We start from the raw sequence: 12,508 nt of genomic DNA, 5'->3' as shown, positions 1-12,508 counted from the left end.
TCCCTATCTCCTAGCTAATTTGATAGGCGCTGTCACACTGATAATACTAGTGAAAATTGTGTCCCAAAACGTTTATTATTTCAAAAGTTATGAGCTTTTTTCTAAATATGTAAATGAGGATTTATAAGACAACTGGGAGGTAACAGCAGCGATTCTCCTGAGGTGGTGCTTCCTCCCAGCCTCTGACTCTGTCCTATCAGCAGGATGCTGTTTCACAGCATTAGGAGACAGTCTAGAGGGAAGGGGGATCCATTCAAACAGCCATATCTCGGGCTGTGGACGACCTAGAACCGCGGTTCTGGTGGCATATGAAAGGGGAGATTCCAATCTTTCATATGACAGTAGAATCACAGTTCTAGCTGTGACAGAGCCTGAGATATAGCCAGTTGAATACAGAATTGGGAATGAAAGCTGTATACTATAAGATCACACTGTGTTGCTGGACAGGGAAGGGTGCAGAAGCTGATTGGACAGCGTCATACAGAAAACATTACACCGCCCAAAGTGAAAAGAAAGAGTCTTGTTTTATAATTCTGGTTATTGATGTGTCTAAAAGTGACAATTCTCCCCGTCGGGGAATCGAACCCCGGTCTCCCGCGTGACAGGCGGGGATACTCTCCACTATACTAACGAGGACCTGCTGATACCACGCACGGCTGTGTGAGTTGCGTGGAGCAGGCCTAGCGGCGGCGCATGTGTGGCCTGAGTGCATTGTGTAAATGGCATATATGTGGAATGGGTCTGTATGGCGTGTCCGATGCCGAGAGTGGTCTTTGTTTTGGTAACTATGCTATGCCCCCACATCCCTGTGCTCGTTATTCACTATTAATCTGACACCACTGAGACCATTCAACAACTCTAATACAGATTAGTGTGCCCCCCTATGATAGGAAAATGAATAAATATGGCAATGACATATTGTCTTCTCTTTATGTGGTAATAACTTTGGAATTCTTTTATTTATCCAAGCATTCTGAGATTGTTTTCTTGTGACACATTGTACTTTATGTAAGTGGTAAAATGTGGTCGATACATTCCGAATCGTAGAGAAAATTGTAGAGAAAATTAGCATTTTTCTAAATGTATCTGCTTGTAAGACAGATAATAATCCTGGTACTGCAATTTCGTCCTATTTAAAGAGGCTCTGTCACTTGTACTTCCCTATCTCCTAGCTAATTTGATAGGCGCTGTCACACTGATAATACTAGTGAAAATTGTGTCCCAAAACGTTTATTATTTCAAAAGTTATGAGCTTTTTTCTAAATATGTAAATGAGGATTTATAAGACAACTGGGAGGTAACAGCAGCGATTCTCCTGAGGTGGTGCTTCCTCCCAGCCTCTGACTCTGTCCTATCAGCAGGATGCTGTTTCACAGCATTAGGAGACAGTCTAGAGGGAAGGGGGATCCATTCAAACAGCCATATCTCGGGCTGTGGACGACCTAGAACCGCGGTTCTGGTGGCATATGAAAGGGGAGATTCCAATCTTTCATATGACAGTAGAATCACAGTTCTAGCTGTGACAGAGCCTGAGATATAGCCAGTTGAATACAGAATTGGGAATGAAAGCTGTATACTATAAGATCACACTGTGTTGCTGGACAGGGAAGGGTGCAGAAGCTGATTGGACAGCGTCATACAGAAAACATTACACCGCCCAAAGTGAAAAGAAAGAGTCTTGTTTTATAATTCTGGTTATTGATGTGTCTAAAAGCGACAATTCTCCCCGTCGGGGAATCGAACCCCGGTCTCCCGCGTGACAGGCGGGGATACTCTCCACTATACTAACGAGGACCTGCTGATACCACGGCTGTGTGAGTTGCGTGGAGCAGGCCTAGCGGCGGCGCATGTGTGGCCTGAGTGCATTGTGTAAATGGCATATATGTGGAATGGGTCTGTATGGCGTGTCCGATGCCGAGAGTGGTCTTTGTTTTGGTAACTATGCTATGCCCCCACATCCCTGTGCTCGTTATTCACTATTAATCTGACACCACTGAGACCATTCAACAACTCTAATACAGATTAGTGTGCCCCCCTATGATAGGAAAATGAATAAATATGGCAATGACATATTGTCTTCTCTTTATGTGGTAATAACTTTGGAATTCTTTTATTTATCCAAGCATTCTGAGATTGTTTTCTTGTGACACATTGTACTTTATGTAAGTGGTAAAATGTGGTCGATACAATCCGAATCGTAGAGAAAATTGTAGAGAAAATTAGCATTTTTCTAAATTTATCTGCTTGTAAGACAGATAATAATCCTGGTACTGCAATTTCGTCCTATTTAAAGAGGCTCTGTCACTTGTACTTCCCTATCTCCTAGCTAATTTGATAGGCGCTGTCACACTGATAATACTAGTGAAAATTTTGTCCCAAAACGTTTATTATTTCAAAAGTTATGAGCTTTTTTCTAAATATGTAAATGAGGATTTATAAGACAACTGGGAGGTAACAGCAGCGATTCTCCTGAGGTGGTGCTTCCTCCCAGCCTCTGACTCTGTACTATCAGCAGGATGCTGTTTCACAGCATTAGGAGACAGTCTAGAGGGAAGGGGGATCCATTCAAACAGCCATATCTCGGGCTGTGGACGACCTAGAACCGCGGTTCTGGTGGCATATGAAAGGGGAGATTCCAATCTTTCATATGACAGTAGAATCACAGTTCTAGCTGTGACAGAGCCTGAGATATAGCCAGTTGAATACAGAATTGGGAATGAAAGCTGTATACTATAAGATCACACTGTGTTGCTGGACAGGGAAGGGTGCAGAAGCTGATTGGACAGCGTCATACAGAAAACATTACACCGCCCAAAGTGAAAAGAAAGAGTCTTGTTTTATAATTCTGGTTATTGATGTGTCTAAAAGTGACAATTCTCCCCGTCGGGGAATCGAACCCCGGTCTCCCGCGTGACAGGCGGGGATACTCTCCACTATACTAACGAGGACCTGCTGTTACCACGGCTGTGTGAGTTGCGTGGAGCAGGCCTAGCGGCGGCGCATGTGTGGCCTGAGTGCATTGTGTAAATGGCATATATGTGGAATGGGTCTGTATGGCGTGTCCGATGCCGAGAGTGGTCTTTGTTTTGGTAACTATGCTATGCCCCCACATCCCTGTGCTCGTTATTCACTATTAATCTGACACCACTGAGACCATTCAACAACTCTAATACAGATTAGTGTGCCCCCCTATGATAGGAAAATGAATAAATATGGCAATGACATATTGTCTTCTCTTTATGTGGTAATAACTTTGGAATTCTTTTATTTATCCAAGCATTCTGAGATTGTTTTCTTGTGACACATTGTACTTTATGTAAGTGGTAAAATGTGGTCGATACAATCCGAATCGTAGAGAAAATTGTAGAGAAAATTAGCATTTTTCTAAATGTATCTGCTTGTAAGACAGATAATAATCCTGGTACTGCAATTTCGTCCTATTTAAAGAGGCTCTGTCACTTGTACTTCCCTATCTCCTAGCTAATTTGATAGGCGCTGTCACACTGATAATACTAGTGAAAATTGTGTCCCAAAACGTTTATTATTTCAAAAGTTATGAGCTTTTTTCTAAATATGTAAATGAGGATTTATAAGACAACTGGGAGGTAACAACAGCGATTCTCCTGAGGTGGGGCTTCCTCCCAGCCTCTGACTCTGTCCTATCAGCAGGATGCTGTTTCACAGCATTAGGAGACAGTCTAGAGGGAAGGGGGATCCATTCAAACAGCCATATCTCGGGCTGTGGACGACCTAGAACCACGGTTCTGGTGGCATATGAAAGGGGAGATTCCATTCCGTCATATGGCAGTAGAATCACAGTTCTAGCTGTGACAGAGCCTGAGATATAGCCAGTTGAATACAGAATTGGGAATGAAAGCTGTATACTATAAGATCACACTGTGTTGCTGGACAGGGAAGGGTGCAGAAGCTGATTGGACAGCGTCATACAGAAAACATTACACCGCCCAAAGTGAAAAGAAAGAGTCTTGTTTTATAATTCTGGTTATTGATGTGTCTAAAAGTGACAATTCTCCCCGTCGGGGAACCGAACCCCGGTCTCCCGCGTGACAGGCGGGGATACTCTCCACTATACTAACGAGGACCTGCTGATACCACGCACGGCTGTGTGAGTTGCGTGGAGCAGGCCTAGCGGCGGCGCATGTGTGGCCTGAGTGCATTGTGTAAATGGCATATATGTGGAATGGGTCTGTATGGCGTGTCCGATGCCGAGAGTGGTCTTTGTTTTGGTAACTATGCTATGCCCCCACATCCCTGTGCTCGTTATTCACTATTAATCTGACACCACTGAGACCATTCAACAACTCTAATACAGATTAGTGTGCCCCCCTATGATAGGAAAATGAATAAATATGGCAATGACATATTGTCTTCTCTTTATGTGGTAATAACTTTGGAATTCTTTTATTTATCCAAGCATTCTGAGATTGTTTTCTTGTGACACATTGTACTTTATGTAAGTGGTAAAATGTGGTCGATACAATCCGAATCGTAGAGAAAATTGTAGAGAAAATTAGCATTTTTCTAAATGTATCTGCTTGTAAGACAGATAATAATCCTGGTACTGCAATTTCGTCCTATTTAAAGAGGCTCTGTCACTTGTACTTCCCTATCTCCTAGCTAATTTGATAGGCGCTGTCACACTGATAATACTAGTGAAAATTGTGTCCCAAAACGTTTATTATTTCAAAAGTTATGAGCTTTTTTCTAAATATGTAAATGAGGATTTATAAGACAACTGGGAGGTAACAGCAGCGATTCTCCTGAGGTGGGGCTTCCTCCCAGCCTCTGACTCTGTCCTATCAGCAGGATGCTGTTTCACAGCATTAGGAGACAGTCTAGAGGGAAGGGGGATCCATTCAAACAGCCATATCTCGGGCTGTGGACGACCTAGAACCGCGGTTCTGGTGGCATATGAAAGGGGAGATTCCAATCTTTCATATGACAGTAGAATCACAGTTCTAGCTGTGACAGAGCCTGAGATATAGCCAGTTGAATACAGAATTGGGAATGAAAGCTGTATACTATAAGATCACACTGTGTTGCTGGACAGGGAAGGGTGCAGAAGCTGATTGGACAGCGTCATACAGAAAACATTACACCGCCCAAAGTGAAAAGAAAGAGTCTTGTTTTATAATTCTGGTTATTGATGTGTCTAAAAGTGACAATTCTCCCCGTCGGGGAATCGAACCCCGGTCTCCCGCGTGACAGGCGGGGATACTCTCCACTATACTAACGAGGACCTGCTGATACCACGCACGGCTGTGTGAGTTGCGTGGAGCAGGCCTAGCGGCGGCGCATGTGTGGCCTGAGTGCATTGTGTAAATGGCATATATGTGGAATGGGTCTGTATGGCGTGTCCGATGCCGAGAGTGGTCTTTGTTTTGGTAACTATACTATGCCCCCACATCCCTGTGCTCGTTATTCACTATTAATCTGACACCACTGAGACCATTCAACAACTCTAATACAGATTAGTGTGCCCCCCTATGATAGGAAAATGAATAAATATGGCAATGACATATTGTCTTCTCTTTATGTGGTAATAACTTTGGAATTCTTTTATTTATCCAAGCATTCTGAGATTGTTTTCTTGTGACACATTGTACTTTATGTAAGTGGTAAAATGTGGTTGATACAATCCGAATCGTAGAGAAAATTGTAGAGAAAATTAGCATTTTTCTAAATGTATCTGCTTGTAAGACAGATAATAATCCTGGTACTGCAATTTCGTCCTATTTAAAGAGGCTCTGTCACTTGTACTTCCCTATCTCCTAGCTAATTTGATAGGCGCTGTCACACTGATAATACTAGTGAAAATTTTGTCCCAAAACGTTTATTATTTCAAAAGTTATGAGCTTTTTTCTAAATATGTAAATGAGGATTTATAAGACAACTGGGAGGTAACAGCAGCGATTCTCCTGAGGTGGTGCTTCCTCCCAGCCTCTGACTCTGTACTATCAGCAGGATGCTGTTTCACAGCATTAGGAGACAGTCTAGAGGGAAGGGGGATCCATTCAAACAGCCATATCTCGGGCTGTGGACGACCTAGAACCGCGGTTCTGGTGGCATATGAAAGGGGAGATTCCAATCTTTCATATGACAGTAGAATCACAGTTCTAGCTGTGACAGAGCCTGAGATATAGCCAGTTGAATACAGAATTGGGAATGAAAGCTGTATACTATAAGATCACACTGTGTTGCTGGACAGGGAAGGGTGCAGAAGCTGATTGGACAGCGTCATACAGAAAACATTACACCGCCCAAAGTGAAAAGAAAGAGTCTTGTTTTATAATTCTGGTTATTGATGTGTCTAAAAGTGACAATTCTCCCCGTCGGGGAATCGAACCCCGGTCTCCCGCGTGACAGGCGGGGATACTCTCCACTATACTAACGAGGACCTGCTGATACCACGGCTGTGTGAGTTGCGTGGAGCAGGCCTAGCGGCGGCGCATGTGTGGCCTGAGTGCATTGTGTAAATGGCATATATGTGGAATGGGTCTGTATGGCGTGTCCGATGCCGAGAGTGGTCTTTGTTTTGGTAACTATGCTATGCCCCCACATCCCTGTGCTCGTTATTCACTATTAATCTGACACCACTGAGACCATTCAACAACTCTAATACAGATTAGTGTGCCCCCCTATGATAGGAAAATGAATAAATATGGCAATGACATATTGTCTTCTCTTTATGTGGTAATAACTTTGGAATTCTTTTATTTATCCAAGCATTCTGAGATTGTTTTCTTGTGACACATTGTACTTTATGTAAGTGGTAAAATGTGGTCGATACAATCCGAATCGTAGAGAAAATTGTAGAGAAAATTAGCATTTTTCTAAATGTATCTGCTTGTAAGACAGATAATAATCCTGGTACTGCAATTTCGTCCTATTTAAAGAGGCTCTGTCACTTGTACTTCCCTATCTCCTAGCTAATTTGATAGGCGCTGTCACACTGATAATACTAGTGAAAATTGTGTCCCAAAACGTTTATTATTTCAAAAGTTATGAGCTTTTTTCTAAATATGTAAATGAGGATTTATAAGACAACTGGGAGGTAACAGCAGCGATTCTCCTGAGGTGGGGCTTCCTCCCAGCCTCTGACTCTGTCCTATCAGCAGGATGCTGTTTCACAGCATTAGGAGACAGTCTAGAGGGAAGGGGGATCCATTCAAACAGCCATATCTCGGGCTGTGGACGACCTAGAACCACGGTTCTGGTGGCATATGAAAGGGGAGATTCCATTCCGTCATATGACAGTAGAATCACAGTTCTAGCTGTGACAGAGCCTGAGATATAGCCAGTTGAATACAGAATTGGGAATGAAAGCTGTATACTATAAGATCACACTGTGTTGCTGGACAGGGAAGGGTGCAGAAGCTGATTGGACAGCGTCATACAGAAAACATTACACCGCCCAAAGTGAAAAGAAAGAGTCTTGTTTTATAATTCTGGTTATTGATGTGTCTAAAAGTGACAATTCTCCCCGTCGGGGAATCGAACCCCGGTCTCCCGCGTGACAGGCGGGGATACTCTCCACTATACTAACGAGGACCTGCTGATACCACGCACGGCTGTGTGAGTTGCGTGGAGCAGGCCTAGCGGCGGCGCATGTGTGGCCTGAGTGCATTGTGTAAATGGCATATATGTGGAATGGGTCTGTATGGCGTGTCCGATGCCGAGAGTGGTCTTTGTTTTGGTAACTATACTATGCCCCCACATCCCTGTGCTCGTTATTCACTATTAATCTGACACCACTGAGACCATTCAACAACTCTAATACAGATTAGTGTGCCCCCCTATGATAGGAAAATGAATAAATATGGCAATGACATATTGTCTTCTCTTTATGTGGTAATAACTTTGGAATTCTTTTATTTATCCAAGCATTCTGAGATTGTTTTCTTGTGACACATTGTACTTTATGTAAGTGGTAAAATGTGGTTGATACAATCCGAATCGTAGAGAAAATTGTAGAGAAAATTAGCATTTTTCTAAATGTATCTGCTTGTAAGACAGATAATAATCCTGGTACTGCAATTTCGTCCTATTTAAAGAGGCTCTGTCACTTGTACTTCCCTATCTCCTAGCTAATTTGATAGGCGCTGTCACACTGATAATACTAGTGAAAATTTTGTCCCAAAACGTTTATTATTTCAAAAGTTATGAGCTTTTTTCTAAATATGTAAATGAGGATTTATAAGACAACTGGGAGGTAACAGCAGCGATTCTCCTGAGGTGGTGCTTCCTCCCAGCCTCTGACTCTGTACTATCAGCAGGATGCTGTTTCACAGCATTAGGAGACAGTCTAGAGGGAAGGGGGATCCATTCAAACAGCCATATCTCGGGCTGTGGACGACCTAGAACCGCGGTTCTGGTGGCATATGAAAGGGGAGATTCCAATCTTTCATATGACAGTAGAATCACAGTTCTAGCTGTGACAGAGCCTGAGATATAGCCAGTTGAATACAGAATTGGGAATGAAAGCTGTATACTATAAGATCACACTGTGTTGCTGGACAGGGAAGGGTGCAGAAGCTGATTGGACAGCGTCATACAGAAAACATTACACCGCCCAAAGTGAAAAGAAAGAGTCTTGTTTTATAATTCTGGTTATTGATGTGTCTAAAAGTGACAATTCTCCCCGTCGGGGAATCGAACCCCGGTCTCCCGCGTGACAGGCGGGGATACTCTCCACTATACTAACGAGGACCTGCTGATACCACGGCTGTGTGAGTTGCGTGGAGCAGGCCTAGCGGCGGCGCATGTGTGGCCTGAGTGCATTGTGTAAATGGCATATATGTGGAATGGGTCTGTATGGCGTGTCCGATGCCGAGAGTGGTCTTTGTTTTGGTAACTATGCTATGCCCCCACATCCCTGTGCTCGTTATTCACTATTAATCTGACACCACTGAGACCATTCAACAACTCTAATACAGATTAGTGTGCCCCCCTATGATAGGAAAATGAATAAATATGGCAATGACATATTGTCTTCTCTTTATGTGGTAATAACTTTGGAATTCTTTTATTTATCCAAGCATTCTGAGATTGTTTTCTTGTGACACATTGTACTTTATGTAAGTGGTAAAATGTGGTCGATACAATCCGAATCGTAGAGAAAATTGTAGAGAAAATTAGCATTTTTCTAAATGTATCTGCTTGTAAGACAGATAATAATCCTGGTACTGCAATTTCGTCCTATTTAAAGAGGCTCTGTCACTTGTACTTCCCTATCTCCTAGCTAATTTGATAGGCGCTGTCACACTGATAATACTAGTGAAAATTGTGTCCCAAAACGTTTATTATTTCAAAAGTTATGAGCTTTTTTCTAAATATGTAAATGAGGATTTATAAGACAACTGGGAGGTAACAGCAGCGATTCTCCTGAGGTGGGGCTTCCTCCCAGCCTCTGACTCTGTCCTATCAGCAGGATGCTGTTTCACAGCATTAGGAGACAGTCTAGAGGGAAGGGGGATCCATTCAAACAGCCATATCTCGGGCTGTGGACTACCTAGAACCACGGTTCTGGTGGCATATGAAAGGGGAGATTCCATTCCGTCATATGACAGTAGAATCACAGTTCTAGCTGTGACAGAGCCTGAGATATAGCCAGTTGAATACAGAATTGGGAATGAAAGCTGTATACTATAAGATCACACTGTGTTGCTGGACAGGGAAGGGTGCAGAAGCTGATTGGACAGCGTCATACAGAAAACATTACACCGCCCAAAGTGAAAAGAAAGAGTCTTGTTTTATAATTCTGGTTATTGATGTGTCTAAAAGTGACAATTCTCCCCGTCGGGGAATCGAACCCCGGTCTCCCGCGTGACAGGCGGGGATACTCTCCACTATACTAACGAGGACCTGCTGATACCACGCACGGCTGTGTGAGTTGCGTGGAGCAGGCCTAGCGGCGGCGCATGTGTGGCCTGAGTGCATTGTGTAAATGGCATATATGTGGAATGGGTCTGTATGGCGTGTCCGATGCCGAGAGTGGTCTTTGTTTTGGTAACTATGCTATGCCCCCACATCCCTGTGCTCGTTATTCACTATTAATCTGACACCACTGAGACCATTCAACAACTCTAATACAGATTAGTGTGCCCCCCTATGATAGGAAAATGAATAAATATGGCAATGACATATTGTCTTCTCTTTATGTGGTAATAACTTTGGAATTCTTTTATTTATCCAAGCATTCTGAGATTGTTTTCTTGTGACACATTGTACTTTATGTAAGTGGTAAAATGTGGTCGATACAATCCGAATCGTAGAGAAAATTGTAGAGAAAATTAGCATTTTTCTAAATGTATCTGCTTGTAAGACAGATAATAATCCTGGTACTGCAATTTCGTCCTATTTAAAGAGGCTCTGTCACTTGTACTTCCCTATCTCCTAGCTAATTTGATAGGCGCTGTCACACTGATAATACTAGTGAAAATTGTGTCCCAAAACGTTTATTATTTCAAAAGTTATGAGCTTTTTTCTAAATATGTAAATGAGGATTTATAAGACAACTGGGAGGTAACAGCAGCGATTCTCCTGAGGTGGGGCTTCCTCCCAGCCTCTGACTCTGTCCTATCAGCAGGATGCTGTTTCACAGCATTAGGAGACAGTCTAGAGGGAAGGGGGATCCATTCAAACAGCCATATCTCGGGCTGTGGACTACCTAGAACCACGGTTCTGGTGGCATATGAAAGGGGAGATTCCATTCCGTCATATGACAGTAGAATCACAGTTCTAGCTGTGACAGAGCCTGAGATATAGCCAGTTGAATACAGAATTGGGAATGAAAGCTGTATACTATAAGATCACACTGTGTTGCTGGACAGGGAAGGGTGCAGAAGCTGATTGGACAGCGTCATACAGAAAACATTACACCGCCCAAAGTGAAAAGAAAGAGTCTTGTTTTATAATTCTGGTTATTGATGTGTCTAAAAGTGACAATTCTCCCCGTCGGGGAATCGAACCCCGGTCTCCCGCGTGACAGGCGGGGATACTCTCCACTATACTAACGAGGACCTGCTGATACCACGCACGGCTGTGTGAGTTGCGTGGAGCAGGCCTAGCGGCGGCGCATGTGTGGCCTGAGTGCATTGTGTAAATGGCATATATGTGGAATGGGTCTGTATGGCGTGTCCGATGCCGAGAGTGGTCTTTGTTTTGGTAACTATGCTATGCCCCCACATCCCTGTGCTCGTTATTCACTATTAATCTGACACCACTGAGACCATTCAACAACTCTAATACAGATTAGTGTGCCCCCCTATGATAGGAAAATGAATAAATATGGCAATGACATATTGTCTTCTCTTTATGTGGTAATAACTTTGGAATTCTTTTATTTATCCAAGCATTCTGAGATTGTTTTCTTGTGACACATTGTACTTTATGTAAGTGGTAAAATGTGGTCGATACAATCCGAATCGTAGAGAAAATTGTAGAGAAAATTAGCATTTTTCTAAATGTATCTGCTTGTAAGACAGATAATAATCCTGGTACTGCAATTTCGTCCTATTTAAAGAGGCTCTGTCACTTGTACTTCCCTATCTCCTAGCTAATTTGATAGGCGCTGTCACACTGATAATACTAGTGAAAATTGTGTCCCAAAACGTTTATTATTTCAAAAGTTATGAGCTTTTTTCTAAATATGTAAATGAGGATTTATAAGACAACTGGGAGGTAACAACAGCGATTCTCCTGAGGTGGGGCTTCCTCCCAGCCTCTGACTCTGTCCTATCAGCAGGATGCTGTTTCACAGCATTAGGAGACAGTCTAGAGGGAAGGGGGATCCATTCAAACAGCCATATCTCGGGCTGTGGACGACCTAGAACCACGGTTCTGGTGGCATATGAAAGGGGAGATTCCATTCCGTCATATGACAGTAGAATCACAGTTCTAGCTGTGACAGAGCCTGAGATATAGCCAGTTGAATACAGAATTGGGAATGAAAGCTGTATACTATAAGATCACACTGTGTTGCTGGACAGGGAAGGGTGCAGAAGCTGATTGGACAGCGTCATACAGAAAACATTACACCGCCCAAAGTGAAAAGAAAGAGTCTTGTTTTATAATTCTGGTTATTGATGTGTCTAAAAGTGACAATTCTCCCCGTCGGGGAATCGAACCCCGGTCTCCCGCGTGACAGGCGGGGATACTCTCCACTATACTAACGAGGACCTGCTGATACCACGGCTGTGTGAGTTGCGTGGAGCAGGCCTAGCGGCGGCGCATGTGTGGCCTGAGTGCATTGTGTAAATGGCATATATGTGGAATGGGTCTGTATGGCGTGTCCGATGCCGAGAGTGGTCTTTGTTTTGGTAACTATGCTATGCCCCCACATCCCTGTGCTCGTTATTCACTATTAATCTGACACCACTGAGACCATTCAACAACTCTAATACAGATTAGTGTGCCCCCCTATGATAGGAAAATGAATAAATATGGCAATGACATATTGTCTTCTCTTTATGTGGTAATAACTTTG

General features: G+C 43.1%; 10 non-coding genes across 10 annotated transcripts; all 10 read right to left on the bottom strand.

Moving 5' to 3' along the window:
- Positions 1–564: 564 nt before the first annotated feature.
- Positions 565–636, bottom strand: TRNAD-GUC (transfer RNA aspartic acid (anticodon GUC)). Its single transcript has one exon. It is a non-coding gene; the product is annotated as a tRNA-Asp (tRNA).
- A 1,086-nt stretch (positions 637–1,722) lies between these two features.
- TRNAD-GUC (transfer RNA aspartic acid (anticodon GUC)) lies at positions 1,723–1,794 on the bottom strand. The gene has a single exon. It is a non-coding gene; the product is annotated as a tRNA-Asp (tRNA).
- Positions 1,795–2,876: 1,082 nt separating this feature from the next.
- Positions 2,877–2,948, bottom strand: TRNAD-GUC (transfer RNA aspartic acid (anticodon GUC)). The gene has a single exon. It is a non-coding gene; the product is annotated as a tRNA-Asp (tRNA).
- A 2,240-nt stretch (positions 2,949–5,188) lies between these two features.
- TRNAD-GUC (transfer RNA aspartic acid (anticodon GUC)) lies at positions 5,189–5,260 on the bottom strand. Its single transcript has one exon. It is a non-coding gene; the product is annotated as a tRNA-Asp (tRNA).
- A 1,086-nt stretch (positions 5,261–6,346) lies between these two features.
- TRNAD-GUC (transfer RNA aspartic acid (anticodon GUC)) lies at positions 6,347–6,418 on the bottom strand. The gene has a single exon. It is a non-coding gene; the product is annotated as a tRNA-Asp (tRNA).
- Positions 6,419–7,500: 1,082 nt separating this feature from the next.
- Positions 7,501–7,572, bottom strand: TRNAD-GUC (transfer RNA aspartic acid (anticodon GUC)). The gene has a single exon. It is a non-coding gene; the product is annotated as a tRNA-Asp (tRNA).
- A 1,086-nt stretch (positions 7,573–8,658) lies between these two features.
- Positions 8,659–8,730, bottom strand: TRNAD-GUC (transfer RNA aspartic acid (anticodon GUC)). Its single transcript has one exon. It is a non-coding gene; the product is annotated as a tRNA-Asp (tRNA).
- Positions 8,731–9,812: 1,082 nt separating this feature from the next.
- On the bottom strand, positions 9,813–9,884 carry TRNAD-GUC (transfer RNA aspartic acid (anticodon GUC)). Its single transcript has one exon. It is a non-coding gene; the product is annotated as a tRNA-Asp (tRNA).
- A 1,086-nt stretch (positions 9,885–10,970) lies between these two features.
- TRNAD-GUC (transfer RNA aspartic acid (anticodon GUC)) lies at positions 10,971–11,042 on the bottom strand. Its single transcript has one exon. It is a non-coding gene; the product is annotated as a tRNA-Asp (tRNA).
- A 1,086-nt stretch (positions 11,043–12,128) lies between these two features.
- TRNAD-GUC (transfer RNA aspartic acid (anticodon GUC)) lies at positions 12,129–12,200 on the bottom strand. The gene has a single exon. It is a non-coding gene; the product is annotated as a tRNA-Asp (tRNA).
- Between the last annotated feature and the right edge of the window lie 308 nt (positions 12,201–12,508).

Source organism: Rhinoderma darwinii, unplaced genomic scaffold (genome assembly GCF_050947455.1).
Source record: "Rhinoderma darwinii isolate aRhiDar2 unplaced genomic scaffold, aRhiDar2.hap1 Scaffold_888, whole genome shotgun sequence".
Lineage (NCBI taxonomy): Eukaryota > Metazoa > Chordata > Amphibia > Anura > Rhinodermatidae > Rhinoderma > Rhinoderma darwinii.
The sequence above is the reverse complement of the archived record's forward strand: the minus strand, read 5'-3'. Positions and strand labels throughout refer to the sequence as shown.